Here is an 18,894-nt window from a genome sequence, read left to right as displayed (position 1 = left end):
TACTTTCGTTTTCCATTATGAGAGATAGATGAGAGAAGAATAAAGGAGACCAACCTCTGTCTTGCGCTTGATTCCTCTCTCTTCTGATAGTCCTTTGCTACTCACTTCCTTGTCTACCTAGCTTCACAGGGCACCTGTAGAATCAAAGCAGCATAATACTATCCAAGAACATAGATCTATTATCATAAACAATTTAGGATCATATGTAAATTGACCATACAAATGCATAAAACATCAATCACACAAGTATATGGAGGAAAACTTGAATAGATTTATTGATAATCAAGAAAGAGCCAAGAGAGTTACAACCAATTGTTCTAACCCAGCATCATCCTCTTAGCAAGAAGCCCTTCTTCACCTCATGAAAAGCTTAGATCACCCAACACTATGATATTGCACCAAGAAACCAGCAGCACTTCCTTACAAGATACAAAATTCCAGCCTCTGGATCTCTGGGATGAGGGATCCATATATAGATGTATGCAAGGGAGGTGAGTCAACTTTTGAGATTTGATTAGTGTCTTCTCTCTGATAGTTCTTGATTCCACTTGGAGATTGATGATCTCTTACTCATCCTTGGTCGAATTCAGAGAGGCAAGTGTCACAGGAGAGGTTTCTGGAAGATTCCATGCTCCTCCACCTTGCGGATTGACCCTGCCATTTGTCCCTTCTCGCCCATCGCACCCCATAGAAGGGCTTTTTGAAATGCAACGCACCTACTGTGTGTATTCAGGTGAGATGCAACGCACTTTGCCTATGGAGCAGGTGAAATGGTCTAGTTTTGACCAATTCTGAGTAGTTTTTCATGGAGAACTTCTGGGAGAAGCTGTAATCAATTGACCTTGTTCTTTTAGGGGTTGGAACAACATCTTTAGGGACTTAGGAGCCCTTAGTTTATGGACATTTTATGATTGGGGTTGCAGTGCCCAAAAATGTCTATAACAGATAGACATCAGATACTGCCTTATCTGGGATATGGTAAGTCGATGAGAAAGGAGGCTCCATTGCACTGAGATGATGTACAGGTTGCTACACTTTGTCAAAGCCCCGGGGAAAGATCAAATTTGTGATTTTCCCGAACGACTTGGAGTCGTCGAGAGACCCTTGTAAAAGGGTCCTGCATGTTGCATACATTGAGCTCTGGGGGCTTGCGGTTCTTACTGGAGCAACATACGACCACAGGGTGACTCACCCTCCCCTGGTGGTGCGCACTGGGACAAGATGATTCGCTCTCTTGTGGGACAGGATGATTCGCTCTCCTATGGATAGGATGATTCACTCTCCTATGGACAAGATGATTCGCTCTCTTGTGGGACAAGATGATTCGCTCTCTTGTGGGACAGGATGATTTGCTCTCCTGTGTAGCAGGATGATTAGTTCTCCTATGAGTCTGGATAATGTGTTCTCCATGACGATTGTGTAGCAGGATGATTAGTTCTCCTGTGAGGTCTGGATGATGTGTTCTCCATGACGATTGTGTAGCAGGATGATTAGTTCTCCTATGAGGAGAGGATAGATTAGTTCTCCTGTCGAGGCTGTTATAGACATTTTTGTGCCTTACAGCTATAAGCATGAAATGTCCATAATCTAAGGGATCCAAAGTCCCTAAACATGTTGTTCCTACCCCTAGAGGAACAAGGCTAACAAACCACAGCAATTCACAGAAGTTCTCCACCAGAAACCGCTCAAAAACAAGTCAATTCAGGATCAATTCAAGAGCTCTACTAGCTGTCTGCGCTGAAATGCAAAGCTAACACTGGCTACCTGCACTGCAACGCAGGTAGAAGCACTACCCAGGTGTGTTGAGCGAGAAATGCCAAATGGCAATGTCATTTAGCAAGGTGTCCAAGCACTGGAAGCTTCCAGAATCTTCCTCAATGACACTTGCCTCAGTGAATTCGACTAGTGATGAGTAAGAGGTTCTCAACCTCCAAGTGGAAGCAAGAACCTCCAAGTGGATACAAGAACTGACAGAGGGAGAGGACACTAGTCAGATCTCAAGCTGACTCATCCTCTCTCCAAACATCTATATATGGATCTCTCCTCCATGAGATCCAGAGGCTGGAATTTTGTTATTGCAAAGAATTGTTGTTGGTTTGAGACTGGAAACATTGGGTGCTTAATGCTTTGAAGGGGGTGAAGATAGGAATTTCATTTGCTGGGAAGGAGATGCTGGATTGGAGCCCTCTGGGTTGTATCTCTTCTTGAACCTTGTTATTCATCAATAAAGCTATCTTGGTTTCTCCTATATGCTGATGTATCTTTGATGTATGATTGCATTAGTATGTTTAGTTTATTTCTAATCCTGAACTAGTTATGAATATGAATCTATGTCTTTGTGTAGTGTTCTCTTCTTGTGATCTTGCAGAAACCTCTTGAAGCTGGGTGAGCGAGAAGGCAAGTAGCTGGGAACTCCCAAAGAGAAGAGAAACCAGATCGAGGGACAAACGGAAGACACCGGTTAGTCCATCCATCTCTCTTCATTCTTAATTCATAAAGGAAGAATACTAGAATAGCTGTCTCTGTTTGTTGCTAAGGCACTGTCACACCTTAGGTGGATAGGATCGTCCTGCATAGGCATTTTTCCCCACAACAAATTGGCGACTCCGCTGGGGAGATCTGTTTAGTCATTTTATTTGTGTCTCTATCATTGTTTGTTTCATAGACTCAACAGCAACAATCGAATTGCATCTGCTATTCTCCGATGCAAAGTAGATAGTTGCTGCTTTGATCCAATCACTGGATTTGTCTATGATCTGAACAATGGACTCATAAATGATTTGATGATCCTTTGTGATAGATCTTAGCCCTTCCTCAAAGCATCCCTTTGATTGTACCTTGCTTGTTGCTTTGATTTGGCCTGAAACTGTAGATTAAATAGCAAACTGTGACCCAGAACCCAGTGAGAAACTCTCGTTTCTCCTTCAGCACAGACCCTGTGAAGAGGTTCTGCATTTCAACGCAGGTCCCGTGAAGGTTACCTGCGCTGAATGTCAAAACCCCTGTGTTGAGGGTGCGCTGATCCAGTTAGGCCTTGTGCAGCTGGGGTTCTCTGCTCTATTTTGCCATGTTTTGATCTCTGATTTTTGCAGCCTGTAACCAGCATAGGTACCAGTCTGATAACTCCTTTTCTCTGCTTAAATTCCGCCTCCTTTTGTACAAAAAAGACTGTGAGTGTTTTTATGTGTTTGTGGCGTCATTTACAGTCTTCCTTTGCAAGAGTAAAATAGTCATCCTGTAGCCCTTGATTCAGATCTGTTGATTGTGATCTTAGGAGAGAGTTCATTGGCTGTTTGCAGTTGATTATACATTTACTTTTGCTTTTGGTTTGAGTTTGTCTCTTTTAAGTGTCGAAACAAGTATTCATTTCGGAAATCGTTAAGTGTTGTAATCTCTTCTACCCTCTCTGATTTCGAAAAAGTAAACTTGTTTGTATTTGTCATTTGAAAGCAAATTCAAAGTTGTACAAAAAGCTTTCTTTGTAGGCATCAATACTAAGAAAGCGGAAAACAAACACCTGCATTGTGCATTTGCATCTTGATAGTTTGCATGTTTGATTTAGGAAAAGTGCATTAGAGTGTGCTGATTGCTCTTTGAGAAAAGATGGTGTCTTTCTTTTCCCTTTGTAGCTAGGATTTTCATCTGTTGAAAAGATATAAAAAGCTTGCTTATCATCTTTAGACTGCATTTAGGAGTTGTACTATACATCTCGTGGTGATCCAAAAAGGCAAACTTCTAAAAAAGATCAACCTAAAATAAATTGAATGAACTTAACAACGCTTTGTAACATAACGCACAACATAGAGGTCTAGGCTAGAGACGTTCCGGCGTCGTAAAACCTGGTATCTTACCGTTGAGTGGTTGGGTGATTCCTCCACGGTGAAGCGATAAGTATCAGTACGGATTGTGCTCCCACGTACCGTCGCGTATATATTGGGAGACCCCTATAGGAATAACGCCTTTATCCATAGGAAGCCGTGTCGGCCGCCCTACTGATCGCAATGCACTGAACACAGCATTCGGGAAGATTAACCGCCCGTACCTTAAAAAGTATTCTGCGGTTTTGCGAAAAGTTTGGCACACCCTCTACCTAGAACTCTAGAGCAGTTCCTTTTGGCCTTTTTCAGACTCTATAACGGAAAAAGTCCATCCGAGCATTTGTCACTTCGGGCTCGTTAAAACATCGAAGGAGACTAGAGTCATCTTTAGCTTTTTCTCGACTCTTTAAAAGTGAAAAAACAAGTTGTGTCTAAAGCGTCGTTAAAATTTATTTTAAACGGAACAAAATCACCCCTTTTTCCTGCGTTGATCTTTCGGTTGAGAAAATGGAAAACACCAACCAAGGAATTCCCCTTGGTGGAAATCCTAGTCCCTTCTCCTCTTGGGGAGATGTTGGTGCGCCCAATATGGCCACATTGTCGCTTCCAGGACTGACAATTGGCCTGCCGGTCTGGCTCTTCTCAACCAATGTAGTTCAGAACACCACTATTCCTGAACAGTCGAATCGACAGCTAGATGAGTCTAAAGTTACCCACCAGCCTTCTACCTCTTCTAACTCTTCCTCTCCTCCTTCCTCTTCGCTTGAGGGAACTGGTAAAGCTAAAAACCAAGTTCCTAAGGAGAAGAAAGAGAAGAAGAAGAAGGAGCCAAAAGCGCCTGGGGGAAAACAAGAGTCGTCCAGAAAAAATCCACACACAGCACTGACCGGGCCTAAATCGCCATGTTTCATATGTAGAGGAGACCACTTCCACAGAGATTGTCCCTGTATTCCCCGGATACTAAGAGACTGGTCTCCTCGTTTGCACAATTCGGTAGCATCAACCTCTGATAGCCATGTTGAATGCATACCGTCAACTAGCGAAAGTGAAGTTCCAGGACAAAGAGGGAGAGCTAGATCTCCCTGCAGACTGTGTGAAGGCAATCACACCATCCATCGTTATCCCTTCTTAGACGAGGCGAAAAGAGTTTTGGAAGATCGTCCGGTTTCACCGTTACGACTTCCTCCTGGATATAAAAAACTCGTGCCAAGTCCTTCGTTAGTTGAGAATCCAGCTGGCCCGCTCAAGTGGTCGACTTAAGCGTCAGTCATTGAAAGTGAACCTACTGAATCCATACCTGACGAAAGTCAAAAGGTTGAAACGGCAGTTGACCCGGTATTGCCTTCAGAGGATTCATCTTCGAATGATACCGTCACTGAAGAGGAGAAGGATGACACCATCCAGATTATTTTCATCAACACAGACTCCGACGAACACGGAGGCAATGCACCCATTCCTTTATCGCAGGAAGGAATTTCGTCAGAGCGATATCCGGCCGTCTATTCGGTCCCACCACCAAGCAACCTGGTTGTGTCCTTTGACTGGAACCAACTAGGCAGACCCCGGTTGCCAGCAAACATACCATTCAGAATTATCGTTCAAATATATAGAATGGTAATGGCTGGCACCATCATTGATGAGGGGGCATCTGTGAGTATCCTTTCCTCTATTGCTTGGAAAGCACTTGGTTCGCCAACGCTTTTGCCTGAGATGAGAAATCTATCAGGCTTCGATAAAGGAACCAGTCGACCTTTAGGGATTCTTCCCAATGTTCCCATAACGTTGAGGAAGAAGACAGTTCAAATGAACGTCATGGTCGTTCAAGGACCCTTGGATTATAACCTACTCCTTGGACGAGACTATATATATTGCATGGGAGCCATCGTCTCCTCACTCTTTAGAGTAATGTGTTTTCCACACGAAGGAAGAATGGTCAAGCTCGTAGACCAACTTTCATTTTCGGGATCACGCATCGCAAATAGTCATATACCAACCCTAAATGGTCTATTCACGCAAGAAATGTCTCCACCCCCAGTCCTTCTTCCCGATGAGCGCGAGTAATTCAGAAAGATGTGACTGGAACCCAGGGGGCATGCATCCTGGTCTGCTTCGGGCAGAGAAAACTTTGGGTATAGAGTAGGTTTCCGCGGGAGAATATGACTAGTCCGTACCCCGTCCGTGATTGGAAGAGGGGTTGTTCTAGAATAAGATTCTTTTGTCAAAGTTATGTGGTTGGCAGGACGATGGCATTCACCTTTGTCTATCTCAGTAGACATCGCCGAGGAAGTGTTTTGTTCGTGGCCGCGAATAGAGCAATCTTTGGTAACCTGAAAGAGGTGGCCTTTCCTGATAAAACAAATGTTTTATTTGCATAGGGGTAACCTTGAAATCGTACTTTATACCTGGGGGCATGCAAACCTTTTGGAGTACAAGCAAAGAGCGGTTATTTATCTGTTTTTTGGATTAGTCGTTTCCTAACTTGCATAAAGAAAGGATCCAGGAGCAATGCTTTGTAAGGCGCAAGCTCCTTAAAAAATGGAATCTTACATGAGACATTTCTTATCATATGACTGAGATAATCGAGCAGTTTCAGCACACAGTTCATGCTCGTTAAAAAATAAACGCAAAGATCCGAGCAGCTTTAGCACATAGTTCATGCTCATTAAAAAATAAACATAAGATCGAGCAAATGTTTCAACCCGCGTTTAAGCTCGTTAAAAAATGAACTATCCGGTAAATAACCACTGCGAAAGTAAAATTATCAGCCATTAAAGCCTTGGTCGTGTTTGCACCGTCACCTCCACTTTTCTATTGGCCGATCATTCACCTCCATTTGATTGTTTACCCATTTTGAGGAACAGCTGCGAAGAGTGATTTCACTAAGCCATCCTTGTGACACTGCCTGATTGGAACATTCCAAGCCGTACCTGGAATCTACTGCTACCCTGTTTATCACTCGTTCCTCAAAAGACGAGTCTCTTTAAGCTCTTTTCAACTGACTCGTAAAATATGAAAATATTGCCGAGTTTTGGCCTCCCAGCTCGTTAAACGACCGGAAGAGCTATCCCTCCTCTAGATTTTAATCTTTTTGGACCTGAGGGATTATTGCACAAAAAGATCGAGCGCTTGTTTAGTTCAGCTCGTTAAAACTATCGAAAATTCATCCCTTCTGTATTGTTTTATACTTTTTCGGACTTAAGGGATTAGATGTCGAAAAACGAACTTTGGAGTTATCTTGACGTACCTTTTCAGACTCTCTAAAATTGAAAAGGACCGAGTTATCTTTGTCGTTAGACTCGTTAAAAGCATTAAATAGCGACAAACTTGTCTTTAGACGAGAACGAGTTTCACTATCGCTAGGCTCGTTAAAACATAGCGATGGGCTTGCCCGAAGGGCAGGTTATAGAACAAGCATATGTTATCCTCCTCAAGCTTGACAAAAATAAAGAGGTACTGGTCAGCAATGACTGGGGAAAAATTGGGAGAAACTCAAGAAAACTTTGATGGTAGCAAGTCACTCTTGAACATGACACTTTTCCTCCGTACCACAATCGGGTTGGGTTGTTTCATTCACCGGTCCCATCACCATGGTCTCGCCATACCATCCATATTTGGGGTAATGCTACCGATCCATCGCATCAGTGTCGCCATATGTTCAAGAGAAGTCGTTCAGAGAAGTCAACCGTGTCCCATCCACTTCCGTACATTATCCTTCATCCTTTCATGACCGCCACCCTGAATCATATGTCACAGATCGTTTTCACCTCCATCAAAATCATTAGCTCCGTTCCGTGTCACTGATGTGGGATACATCAAGGCCCTCCTTTGACGGATCGCTTCTTGTCGACATCAGCTCATTATCCAAGAAGTTGATCTAAGAACAACCCCTTCAGTACTTTGAAGCTTGCATGCCTCAATGGCAAGTTTCTCACTTCTGGCGACAGGTATACATCAATGACCTTCGACCGAAAGATTTTGTGTGGTGTTCGACGCCAAGTTCTTTATTCACACCAAGTGAATTGTACTGCAGTACCTTGAGGGTCATTATCATTATCGGTGATTCCTCTCGCGCTTGTTAACAGTTTACATCATTGACTGGTAATCAAGTGATGTCTTTCCATGTTCGACTTTAGAAAATCCTCACATGGATCGACTTGTACATCGAGTGAAGATCGGGCGAGATTGAAGACCCCGGATCTAGTTTCATCCATCCGGGCTGCGATATATATTCAGGAAATAAAGACATTGACATGTACAGCATTACAGCAGATAATCATCCTACAAAAAGGGATGATGATTTCATCAAAATCATCAGTCTACCATCAGACGATTGTCGGTTCTATGTACAGAAAAATGAATTTATAAAGCTGAGCATGGGAATGCCCGCCTCAGCTAGATCATGAAAGCAGTATGAAAAATAATGTATTGTATTGTATTGTATTACAGGTCTCCTCCCAGCAATGAATGAACTTCGGATCCTCCTGATAAAGCATTTCACCCGATAAACGGCCTCATACTTTAGGGGGCAACTGTTATAGACATTTTTGTGCCTTACAGCTATAAGCATGAAATGTCCATAATCTAAGGGATCCAAAGTCCCTAAACATGTTGTTCCTACCCCTAGAGGAACAAGGCTAACAAACCACAGCAATTCACAGAAGTTCTCCACCAGAAACCGCTCAAAAACAAGTCAATTCAGGATCAATTCAAGAGATCTACTAGCTGTCTGCGCTGAAATGCAAAGCTAACACTGGCTACCTGCACTGCAACGCAGGTAGAAGCACTACCCAGGTGCGTTGAGCGAGAAATGCCAAATGGCAATGTCATTTAGCAAGGTGTCCAAGCACTGGAAGCTTCCAGAATCTTCCTCAATGACACTTGCCTCAGTGAATTCGACTAGTGATGAGTAAGAGGTTCTCAACCTCCAAGTGGAAGCAAGAACCTCCAAGTGGATACAAGAACTGACATAGGGAGAGGACACTAGTCAGATCTCAAGCTGACTCATCCTCTCTCCAAACATCTATATATGGATCTCTCCTCCATGAGATCCAGAGGCTGGAATTTTGTTATTGCAAAGAATTGCTGTTGGTTTGAGACTGGAAACATTGGGTGCTTAATGCTTTGAAGGGGGTGAAGATAGGAATTTCATTTGCTGGGAAGGAGATGCTGGATTGGAGCCCTCTGGGTTGTATCTCTTCCTGAACCTTGTTATTCATCAATAAAGATATCTCGGTTTCTCCTATATGCTGATGTATCTTTGATGTATGATTGCATTAGTATGTTTAGTTTATTTCTAATCCTGAACTAGTTATGAATATGAATCTATGTCTTTGTGTAGTGTTCTCTTCTTGTGATCTTGCAGAAACCTCTTGAAGCTGGGCGAGCAAGAAGGCAAGTAGCTGGGAACTCCCAAAGAGAAGAGAAACCGGATCGAGGGACAAACGGAAGACACCGGTTAGTCCATCCATCTCTCTTCATTCTTAATTCATAAAGGAAGAATACTAGAATAGCTGTCTCTGTTTGTTGCTAAGGCACTGTCACACCTTAGGTGGATAGGATCGTCCTGCATAGGCATTTTTCCCCACAATAGAGGCATCCTACCCATGCAGTTCGGGACTCATGGGAAGTACCTCTCATCTGATCAATGAGCAGGGAAATGAGGATAGGGACCATAGTAGTACCGATGGACACATCGTTGTATCTACCGTACTCCCTATGCTAGGATGACTTTCATTGATCTGGGATCAATGATACTGGTCTGGGACCAGTGGTAGGAGTTGTACCCACTATGACACTGACTTTGGGTCAGTAGAGGACTGGTCCAGAACCAGTGGTACATACTTTGAGACTGACTTTGAGTCAGTAAAGTATTGGTCTGGGACCAGTGGTAGGAGTTGTACCTACTATGACACTGACTTCGGGTCGGTTGAGGATTGGTCTGGGACCAATGGTACACACTCTGAGACTAACGTCGGGTCAGTGGAGAATGGCATGACACATTCTCGGTCAATTCTTCTTCTTCATGGTTTAGCAGAGCTAAGCAGAGCTGATCCAGGTGGATATTGGTGGCCGCCTGCCAAGTCCACCTGAACCCCCACCATTGTCTTTCTATGCATTTTCAGTTTCCTTAATTGTAGCACAACTTACTATTTTTAGCAGTTTTTTGGGTCCTGAACTTCCGGAGCCATTTTGAGGCCCTAAACGACGTTTTTTGGGGAATCCGGGGGCAACATGGGTCCATTCCAACAATGATAGTGCTCGGATAGATCTTTCTAATGAGCTATTGTACACGTCAAACGGAGATCATATGCCAAAGTTACGACCCCGGGAAGTTGATGTACCAATTTACCCCAAACGGGGCCCACAGTTTGGCGTTTCATCTCCTAGGGTTAGGTTTTGGAATGTTAAGGGTTTTTTCATTGTTTCCCAACAATAAATAGGCCTTCGAGCCTCATTGTAATACAGTTCAGAGGCATGTAGCCATCACATCTCTTCTCAGAGATAAGCTACCATCGCCCTAGCTGGTTTATTTCCATTTCTGGTTGTAAGCATATTTCAGTATTTTCCATTAATGAAATGAAGTATTATTTCCGCTGGATCTTTGTGTATATGGTTATCTCTGTAATTTGTTGCGTTCCTGTTTAAATCCGGATCAGTGGTATCAGAGCGGTCTGCTTTTTCTCTGTTTTTCTTTGCATGTCCCCAACAAGGTCGGGATATAAGGAGTTAGGGCTTGAACTGGTTGAACCTTTGCAAGACCAGCCTCGCAAATCCCGACGGCCTCCCATGGCGGACGAGAAGAAAGACGAGGGGGCAGGAGATCCCATCAAAATCTTGCTCGAAGAAACCCTCGAGCGACAACAGAACGCGATGATGGACAGCTTTGCCCAGATCCTTCAGCGGCTACCCAGAAGCGGCGCATCGGCTTCTAGCAGCTCCTCTGGAAACGCCACACCCTTTAAGGTACAAGTTAATTTTGAAATCCCCATATTCGAGGGTCAGATAGACGCCGATGCCGTAGATAAATGGTTAAATCTGCAAGAGGGTTATTTTTTTGTTCATGAATTTTCGAGTCGGGAAAAGATTGTTTTTGCTCTTCTCAAAGCAGCCCCCCACGTCAAGGACTGGTGGGAAACCTACTGCAAGCAGAAGGATGAAAGTACTGGCTCACTATTTTCAGCCGCACCCACCTGGGATTCGTTTCGGGATGCCATCAAGGAGCAGTACTACCCTGTCAGAAGCTATGAGGATGAATACATAAAGTGGACCACGCTGCGGCAGGGAAGGGACCAAGACGTGCCGGAGTTCACCAATCTTTTCCATACCCTTCGCACAAAGTTGGGTGTCAAGGATTCAGAGCAACATTTGATACTCAAATACCGTGGCTGCCTGCACAAGTACATCCAAGAAGAAATACAATTCTTAAACATCCCCTCGCTCGGCGCAGCATACCGATATGCCGTCAAGGTCGAGCAGAAGTTTAAACAAAAGAAGCGACACTTTGGATCTGCGAATTCAAAGCAGGGGAAAGGTGCCCCTAAACCACAGAACAAAGGACAGAGCCAAGGCGGGACAGCCCAAGACAACCAGCCGAAGCTGCAAGCAAAGAACAATGCCGCGCAGCCAAGAAAGGACACTGGAAAATGGTGCGAGTTCCATAAGAGCTCCACTCACAACACAAGTGAGTGTCGGGCCAAGCAGTCACTGGTGGCTGAGTTAAAGGTTTCAGAATCAGATGCATGTTCCGACTCTGAGTCAGAACCCTATAAGGGGTATGAAAAAGGGAAGCAGATCATTGATGCGGATCCCAGCGCCACTGTTGCTACCGCAAAGATCCAGAAAAATGAACCCGAAGATCCAGAGGAGGAGGAGCGTCTCTTCCACTCCCAGATGTGGGTAAAGGGCTCCCCGATACAGTTCATTGTTGATAGCGGGAGTCAAAAGAACCTCATTTCGGCAGAGGTCGTGAAGCGGTTGGGCTTACCGACCACAGCACATCCACAACCATACACCATTGGGTGGCTTCACCAAGGGCGAGATCTTCGCGTGAGCCAGCAGTGTCGCCTTCCATACAACATCAAGCCCTTCACGGATGAGGTATTGTGTGACATTGCTCCCCTTGAAGTTTGTGATGTATTACTAGGACAACCATACTTGTGGAAGCGACATGTTGTGTATGAATCAAGGCCCCGTGCTGTTATTATTACATTGGGAAAAAAGTTGTTCAGGATACCAGAGGTAGCACCACCTGCCGCCATCTCTTTGATTACTGCAAAACAGTGCAGTAAGATCATTTCCAAAACCAGGAAATTTGTTTTCCTGATGATACGCCCTCAAGGGAAGAAGAAGACAGTGGCCGCGGCCTCCAAACGGGGTCCCTCTGCACGACAGCTACAGATGGACAATATTGTGGAGGAGTGCGAAGACATCTTCACCTCCCCGGCAGGGGTTCCTCTGCACTGTCAAGTCAAGCACTCCATCGATCTGACCCCAGGTGCGCCGCTACCCAATGGACCAATTTATCGGCGCTCCGTTCTAGAGAACAATGAAATTAAGAGGCAGATTCAGGAGCTCCTACAGAAAGGTCACATCCGTCCGAGTTCATCGCCCTGTGGGAGCCCGATCGTGCTGGTACAGAAGAAGGACGGGACGTGGAGACTCTGTATTGACTATCGGGCGCTGAACAAGATCACTGTCCGTAATAGGTACCCGATCCCGTGGATTGATGACCTCCTAGACCAACTAAAGGGGGCGAAATATTTCAGCAAGATCGATTTGAAGTCAGGATATCACCAGGTACCAATCGAACCCTCAGATGTGTGGAAGACTGCCTTCAAATCCAAGGAGGGCCTCTTCGAATGGTTGGTCATGCCTTTCGGATTGACGAATGCTCCTGCAACCTTTATGAGGCTAATGGATGACATCTTGCGGCCATTCACCAACTCCTTTGTAGTAGTATACTTGGATGACATTCTGATCTTCAGCTAGAGTTGGGAAGAACACCTCCACCACATCCGACAGGTTCTCCAAACACTGCGGCAACACAAGCTATGTGCCAATTTGGAGAAATGCACTTTTGGCATGACCGAGGTTCAGTATCTGGGATACATCATTGATGAACAGGGGGTGCATGTCGATCCAGCCAAGGTCCAAGTCATTCGGGATTGGCCCTCTCCAACCACTCTAACAGAGCTCCGCAGCTTTCTAGGTCTTGCCAACTTCTACCGCAGGTTTGTGCTGGGGTTTTCTCATATTTCTTGGCCCTTGAGTCAAGTCACCAAGGGAGGGGCGAAAGCAAAATTCTTTTGGTCTGAATCTCAACAGAAGGCATTCAAGGAGTTGAAGGATCGCCTCTGCACGGCACCAGTGCTCGCGTTACCAGATTTACAACAACCATTTGAGGTCGAGACAGATGCCTCTGACTATGCTATTGGGGCAGTCCTTACTCAACATGGACATCCAGTGGCATATCACAGTGAAACGCTTTCAGACACAGTCCGAAAGTACCCCACTTATGATAAAGAGATGTATTCCATTGTACAGGCCTGCCGACAATGGAAGCATTACATTTTGGGGAAGGAAACAGTCATCCACACAGACCACCGACCCCTGCAGTTCATACAGACCCAAGGGAAATTGCAGAATGATCGCCATCAGAAGTGGTCTACATACCTGCAACAGTTTCACTTGAATATCAAGTATAAAAAGGGCAGCACCAATAATGTTGCAGATTGCCTCAGTCGACCACCGATCATGGCGCTGACCACCGTGCTCAACTCTTGTGGGCACGAGACTTCTGATTGGCCACTTCTCTACAAAAGCGACCCAGAATTCGGCCACACATACCAGACACTCTTGGAGGGTCGGCATGTTGCAGATTTTCACCTCCAGGATGCCTTATTATGCCACCTCGGTCACCTTTGTGTTCCTTCAAGCGAGCGTGCCAAGATGATTTGGGAAGCACACTACAGTCGGGCTGCTGGGCATTTCGGGGTCGAGAAAACAGTGGCAGTACTGCAAAATTATTTCTATTGGCCGAATCTTCGACAGGATGTTGGGAAGTACATCCGATCATGTACTGCCTGTGCCATTGCCAAACCGACCATTAAGAAGCAAGGCCTCTATACCCCGTTTCCTACCCCTAGTCGACCTTGGGAATCCATCTCCATGGATTACATGTCAGGCCTTCCTTCCACCAAGCATGGAAATGACTGTGGTTTTGTGGTCGTCGACAGGTTCTCGAAGATGGCCATTATGGTGGCCTGCAAGAAGAATATCACAACAGAAGCCACTGCTAAACTCTTCTTTGAACGAGTGTGGGTGCACTTTGGGATCCCACAGTCTATCATCTCAGATCGGGACAGTTGGTTTCTCAGCACATTTTGGTCCAGTCTCTGGTCAATGCTGGACACCAAACTCACGAAGTCCACAGCCTTCCATCCTCAAACTGATGGCCAGACAAAGGTTGTCAATAGGATGATTGTGCACATCCTGCGCATGTATAACTCAAAGCATCCATGCACATGGGACGAGAGCCTCCCCTATGTTCAGCACAGCTACAACCGAGCTCTTCACAGCTCCACTGGCCATAGCCCTTTTCAGGTGGGTTTGGGATTCCAGCCACTATGCCCCATTGATGTGGCCATGCCACTTGCAGCTACTCACATGAATTCAGCTCATGTCCAGTCCGAAACAGATAAGGCCACCAGCTTCATTGAGCGCATCCAACATATTCGCCAGCAGATCCATGACATTCTTGAGAAATCAAATGCCAAGTACAAGCAGCGACATGATCAACATCGGGTGCCACACAAGTTTCAGGTGGGCGACAAAGTCTGGTTGCATTTGCAAAAGGAACGCCTTACTGGAGCCTATCGAAAATTGAGACCACTCCGATATGGTCCTTACACCATTACTAAGGCTATGGGAGACAATGCATTTGAGCTCAGCATTCCCCCATTCCTTGGCCTGTACCCAGTGTTCAATGTGGACCGCCTTCGGCCATACTTTCCACCATTGCTGGACACATCCGACATTGCAGAACAGCTCAAACCCACAGAATTAAATCCAGATTGCATGGAACAAGCTGCAACTGATCGAATCATGGACACAAACATCAAGAACACTCGCCAACAGAATATCCAACTGTATCGAGTTGTCAAAGTAGGCCAACTCCTTCAGCAAGGCAAGTGGCTCACCAGGGAACAAGTTCAGCAGAAGTTCCCTCATCTCATGGAGGATCTCAACGCAATGGGGACCATTGCTTCCTAAGGGGGGAGGAATGATCCAGGTGGATATTGGTGGCCACCTGCCAAGTCCACCTGGACCCCCACCATTGTCTTTCTCTGCATTTTCAGTTTCCTTAATTGTAGCACAACTTACTATTTTTAGCAGTTTTTCGGGTCCTGAACTTCCGGAGCCGTTTTGAGGCCCTAAACGACGTTTTTTGGGGAATCCGGGGGCAACATGCGTCCATGGAATGGACCATGTTGCCCGTTCCAACAATGATAGTGCTCGGATAGATCTTTCTAATGAGCTATTGTACGCGTCAAACGGAGATCATATGCCAAAGTTACGACCCCGGGAAGTTGATGTACCAATTTACCCCAAACGGGGCCCACAGTTTGGCGTTTCATCTCCTAGGGTTAGGTTTTGGAATGTTAAGGGTTTTTTCATTGTTTCCCAACAATAAATAGGCCTTCGAGCCTCATTGTAATACAGTTCAGAGGCATGTAGCCATCACATCTCTTCTCAGAGATAAGCTACCATCGCCCTAGCTGGTTTATTTCCATTTCAAGTTGTAAGCATATTTCAGTATTTTCCATTAATGAAATGAAGTATTATTTCCACTGCATCTTTGTGTATATGGTTATCTCTGTAATTTGTTGCGTTCCTATTTAAATCCGGATCAAGAGCCATCAAAGTTGAACAAAGCAGAGCAGAGCCAGTAGAGCTGAGCAGAGCTGAGCAAAGCCAGCAGAGCAGATCCAACAGAGTTGAGCAGAGCTGAGCAGAGTCGAGCATAGCAAAGCAGAGCCAACAGAGCTTAGCAGAGCCAGCACAGCTGAGTAGAGTTGAGCAGAGTAGTGCACAACATTGATGGCAGAGATAGTATAGTCGGACTTATGGATCAGCAGATGGAGTTCTCCCTAGTTGAGAGGGAGTGTTAAAATTGGCAACTAGGGCCAAACTCCATGTGGGTCATCTTATTTATGGTAGCTGATATTTTTATTGGATCCCTCTCATCGAGAGGTGTAGGATTGATCTAAAGATCATCCGATTCTGATAAGTATTCATGGAGTTATGAATTTATTTATGTTATAAGACAAATTGTCAAGTCGGCCAGCAACTTGAGTAGGCTTAGAAGCCCAATAGTCGTGTCTATTCATCATCTACGTTTTTAGTATAAATATAGAGGACTTGAAATCATTTGGCACACACACCTCTTCATGTGTAGTCTCCTCCTCTCCACGTTTTGGGTTTTTGGTGAAGGAGAGACACAAAAAGAGTAAGTTGGGCTAAGTGTATGATGCCCTAGCCACAGTACAAACATGCCCTAGCTGCAGGTCATAAAGATTCTTATACATAGATAATGGAGACCTTATACGCTGTACAAATTCGTTTTTCATAGTGGATCAAATACATTTTTCATAGTGGATCATATACGTTGTTCATAGTGGATGATATACGCTGTTATCAGAGGATGTTATACGCTGGTCATAGAAGCACTTTAACGCAGTCAATGAGAGGAGCAGACACGCAGTCATAGAAACTCTTATACGCTGGTATGAGGGACATTAATACACAGATCATGGTGACATTTAATACGCTGTTCATGTGATACCTTGACACGTTGTTCATATGATTATACACAGTCATAACCGCAGTGAAGAGCCGCAGTCAAAGCTTGAAGCTGCAGTCAAGATATGAGGGTATCCAGAATGAAGGAGCATATCCAAATCTAGGGCATGACTGCACCTCAATTGGGTATTAGGTGCAGTCACATTCAAGACCTCGGATAACTGGTATTGGGTTAATCTCGCATGAATAAGAGCAGTCGTGACATCATACTCCTGTAGCTACAGAACTTCGGATGGAAATGGAAAAGTAAGACAGTCATGCCATAAAAATGATCTCAATATTACAGCAAAGGATATTCGGACCTGTTATCTAATAGTCTCGGCATATTTTTATGTGTCTTGATGCTATACATAACCACTTCAACTCTCCGTGTAACAATAAACTCGGTTACTATCTCAATGGAAGTAGAGATATGGTCCTAATCTCATGTTAGATAATCTCAGCATAATGAGACTACATGTTGATATATGAGGCAGCATGATGAATGAGACTGCATGCTGGTGTATGAGGCAGCATGATGATCAATGAGACTGCATGCTGATGGATGAGACAACATGATGATGTATGATGCAGCATAATGGGCATGAGCAGCATGATGATGAATAGGGTTGCATAATGATGGAAGATGCAGAATAATGGGCAACATGATGATGAAAGCAGATGAGATGGTGCTACACGGTAAGATGTAGCAAATGAACGAAATGGATAGGTGAAGCCGTCACCTTGGAGAATCAGTTGAAGCAGAATGTCTTCAATTGATCTCATGTATCATCGTTATAGGAGATGATCTATGCTTAGATCTAGATAATTCAAAGTGTTGACTTCTGTTGTAAATGTACGATCTCTCTCATTTTCTCTGCTAAACTTTGAAGAACATAAAAGAAGAATTGATCAAGGGTTTCCCCACATTGGGGTTTGTCCCTGGCTAGCGCCATCATCCGAATGGATTCTAGAACACTCTCTAAGTTTTCATGAACTCTTTAAAAATCATGTCAAAGATTCAAATTCTTATAAAAATCAAGCTATCAGGAGGAATCCTCATGACAGTTGTGAATTGAAATCAGCACAGATCAACGAGGGTCGTCGATCTAGCACGCAGAGCGGTGGACCATGGTAACGCGTGCTGACACCAACCAGCAAATGCAGGGACAAATTTAAGCAGCGAAGGTAGTTTCCGATATGCGATTAGCGACAAGTCATTAATCGCATATCGTATGGAAAACCTCTTAGTGAAGAGAAGCCTCGAGCACCCGGACCCGAAATAATTATAAAACGCGGAAAATATTGTTTCAATTCCATCGGAGCGGGATTCCACAAAACCAGCAGGATATCGGACGGGCTTCAAGCAGTAAGTGGTTTCAACCGAGTTCCGCCCAATGCCATACAGCGATTGCCACGCGTCCCGGTGAAAGAGAGAGAGAGAACCGCTCACATCGGATGGGTAAACATCATGCTACTCAGCCGCCTAATATGAACGACAACCGTAGGATCTGGGGCCCCCAGATCAATGGCGGAGACGTGTTCCGATGGATGACCGGATTTGACAAGATTATAAAGCAAGATCACATAGGATTTGAAGTCCGATATGGACGATGCGTTGGCAGAAGGTCGTGTTTCGCGGGCATTCTTGGAGTTAACGGAAAAAACGGTCATTTCAAATATGTCCAAGAGAACTGACACTCATCTGTTATGAAATAGGTGGCCACCTCCCTATGAGGCGTTATACAGTGACTGATTACGCAGGATAGAGAGATTCAAACGGACAGAGGCAAGGGAACCAGAAAGACAAAGAGCGTAAACGAACAGTCAGGAAGCAGAATTGGCTTTAAAGCCACAAAATGACAAAGAGAGAGGCAAAGCAGTAAGCAGTAGGTAGTAAGTCGAAAGCAAAGAGAAGAATTCGAGCTGACCTACAGAAGCAAAGGCAGCATCGAGCTAGAATTAGGACAGAGACAGAGAGGGTCAGAGAGTTTGTGTACTCCAGAGAAGGCTTGAGAGGTTCAAGCGCACTCCTCTATAATGCCTGTCATGTATGAGTCTCAGATTGGGCTCATACTACTGTGACCAATAGAGGTCAAGAGTCAGTAAGGAGAGTCTGTGTACTCCAGAGACTTGGGGGATCCAAGTACAGTCTTACTGATTTATACCTGTTGAGTGAGACTCAAATTGAGCTCACTGTTGTAAAAACTCTGCTTTGAAGACATAATAGAGAGGC

The sequence above is a fragment of the Pinus tabuliformis genome, chromosome 8 (assembly GCF_031772625.1).
Source record: "Pinus tabuliformis cultivar Carrire ecotype Pingquan chromosome 8, CPIR1, whole genome shotgun sequence".
Lineage (NCBI taxonomy): Eukaryota > Viridiplantae > Streptophyta > Pinopsida > Pinales > Pinaceae > Pinus > Pinus tabuliformis.
This window is presented reverse-complemented; position numbering follows the sequence as displayed.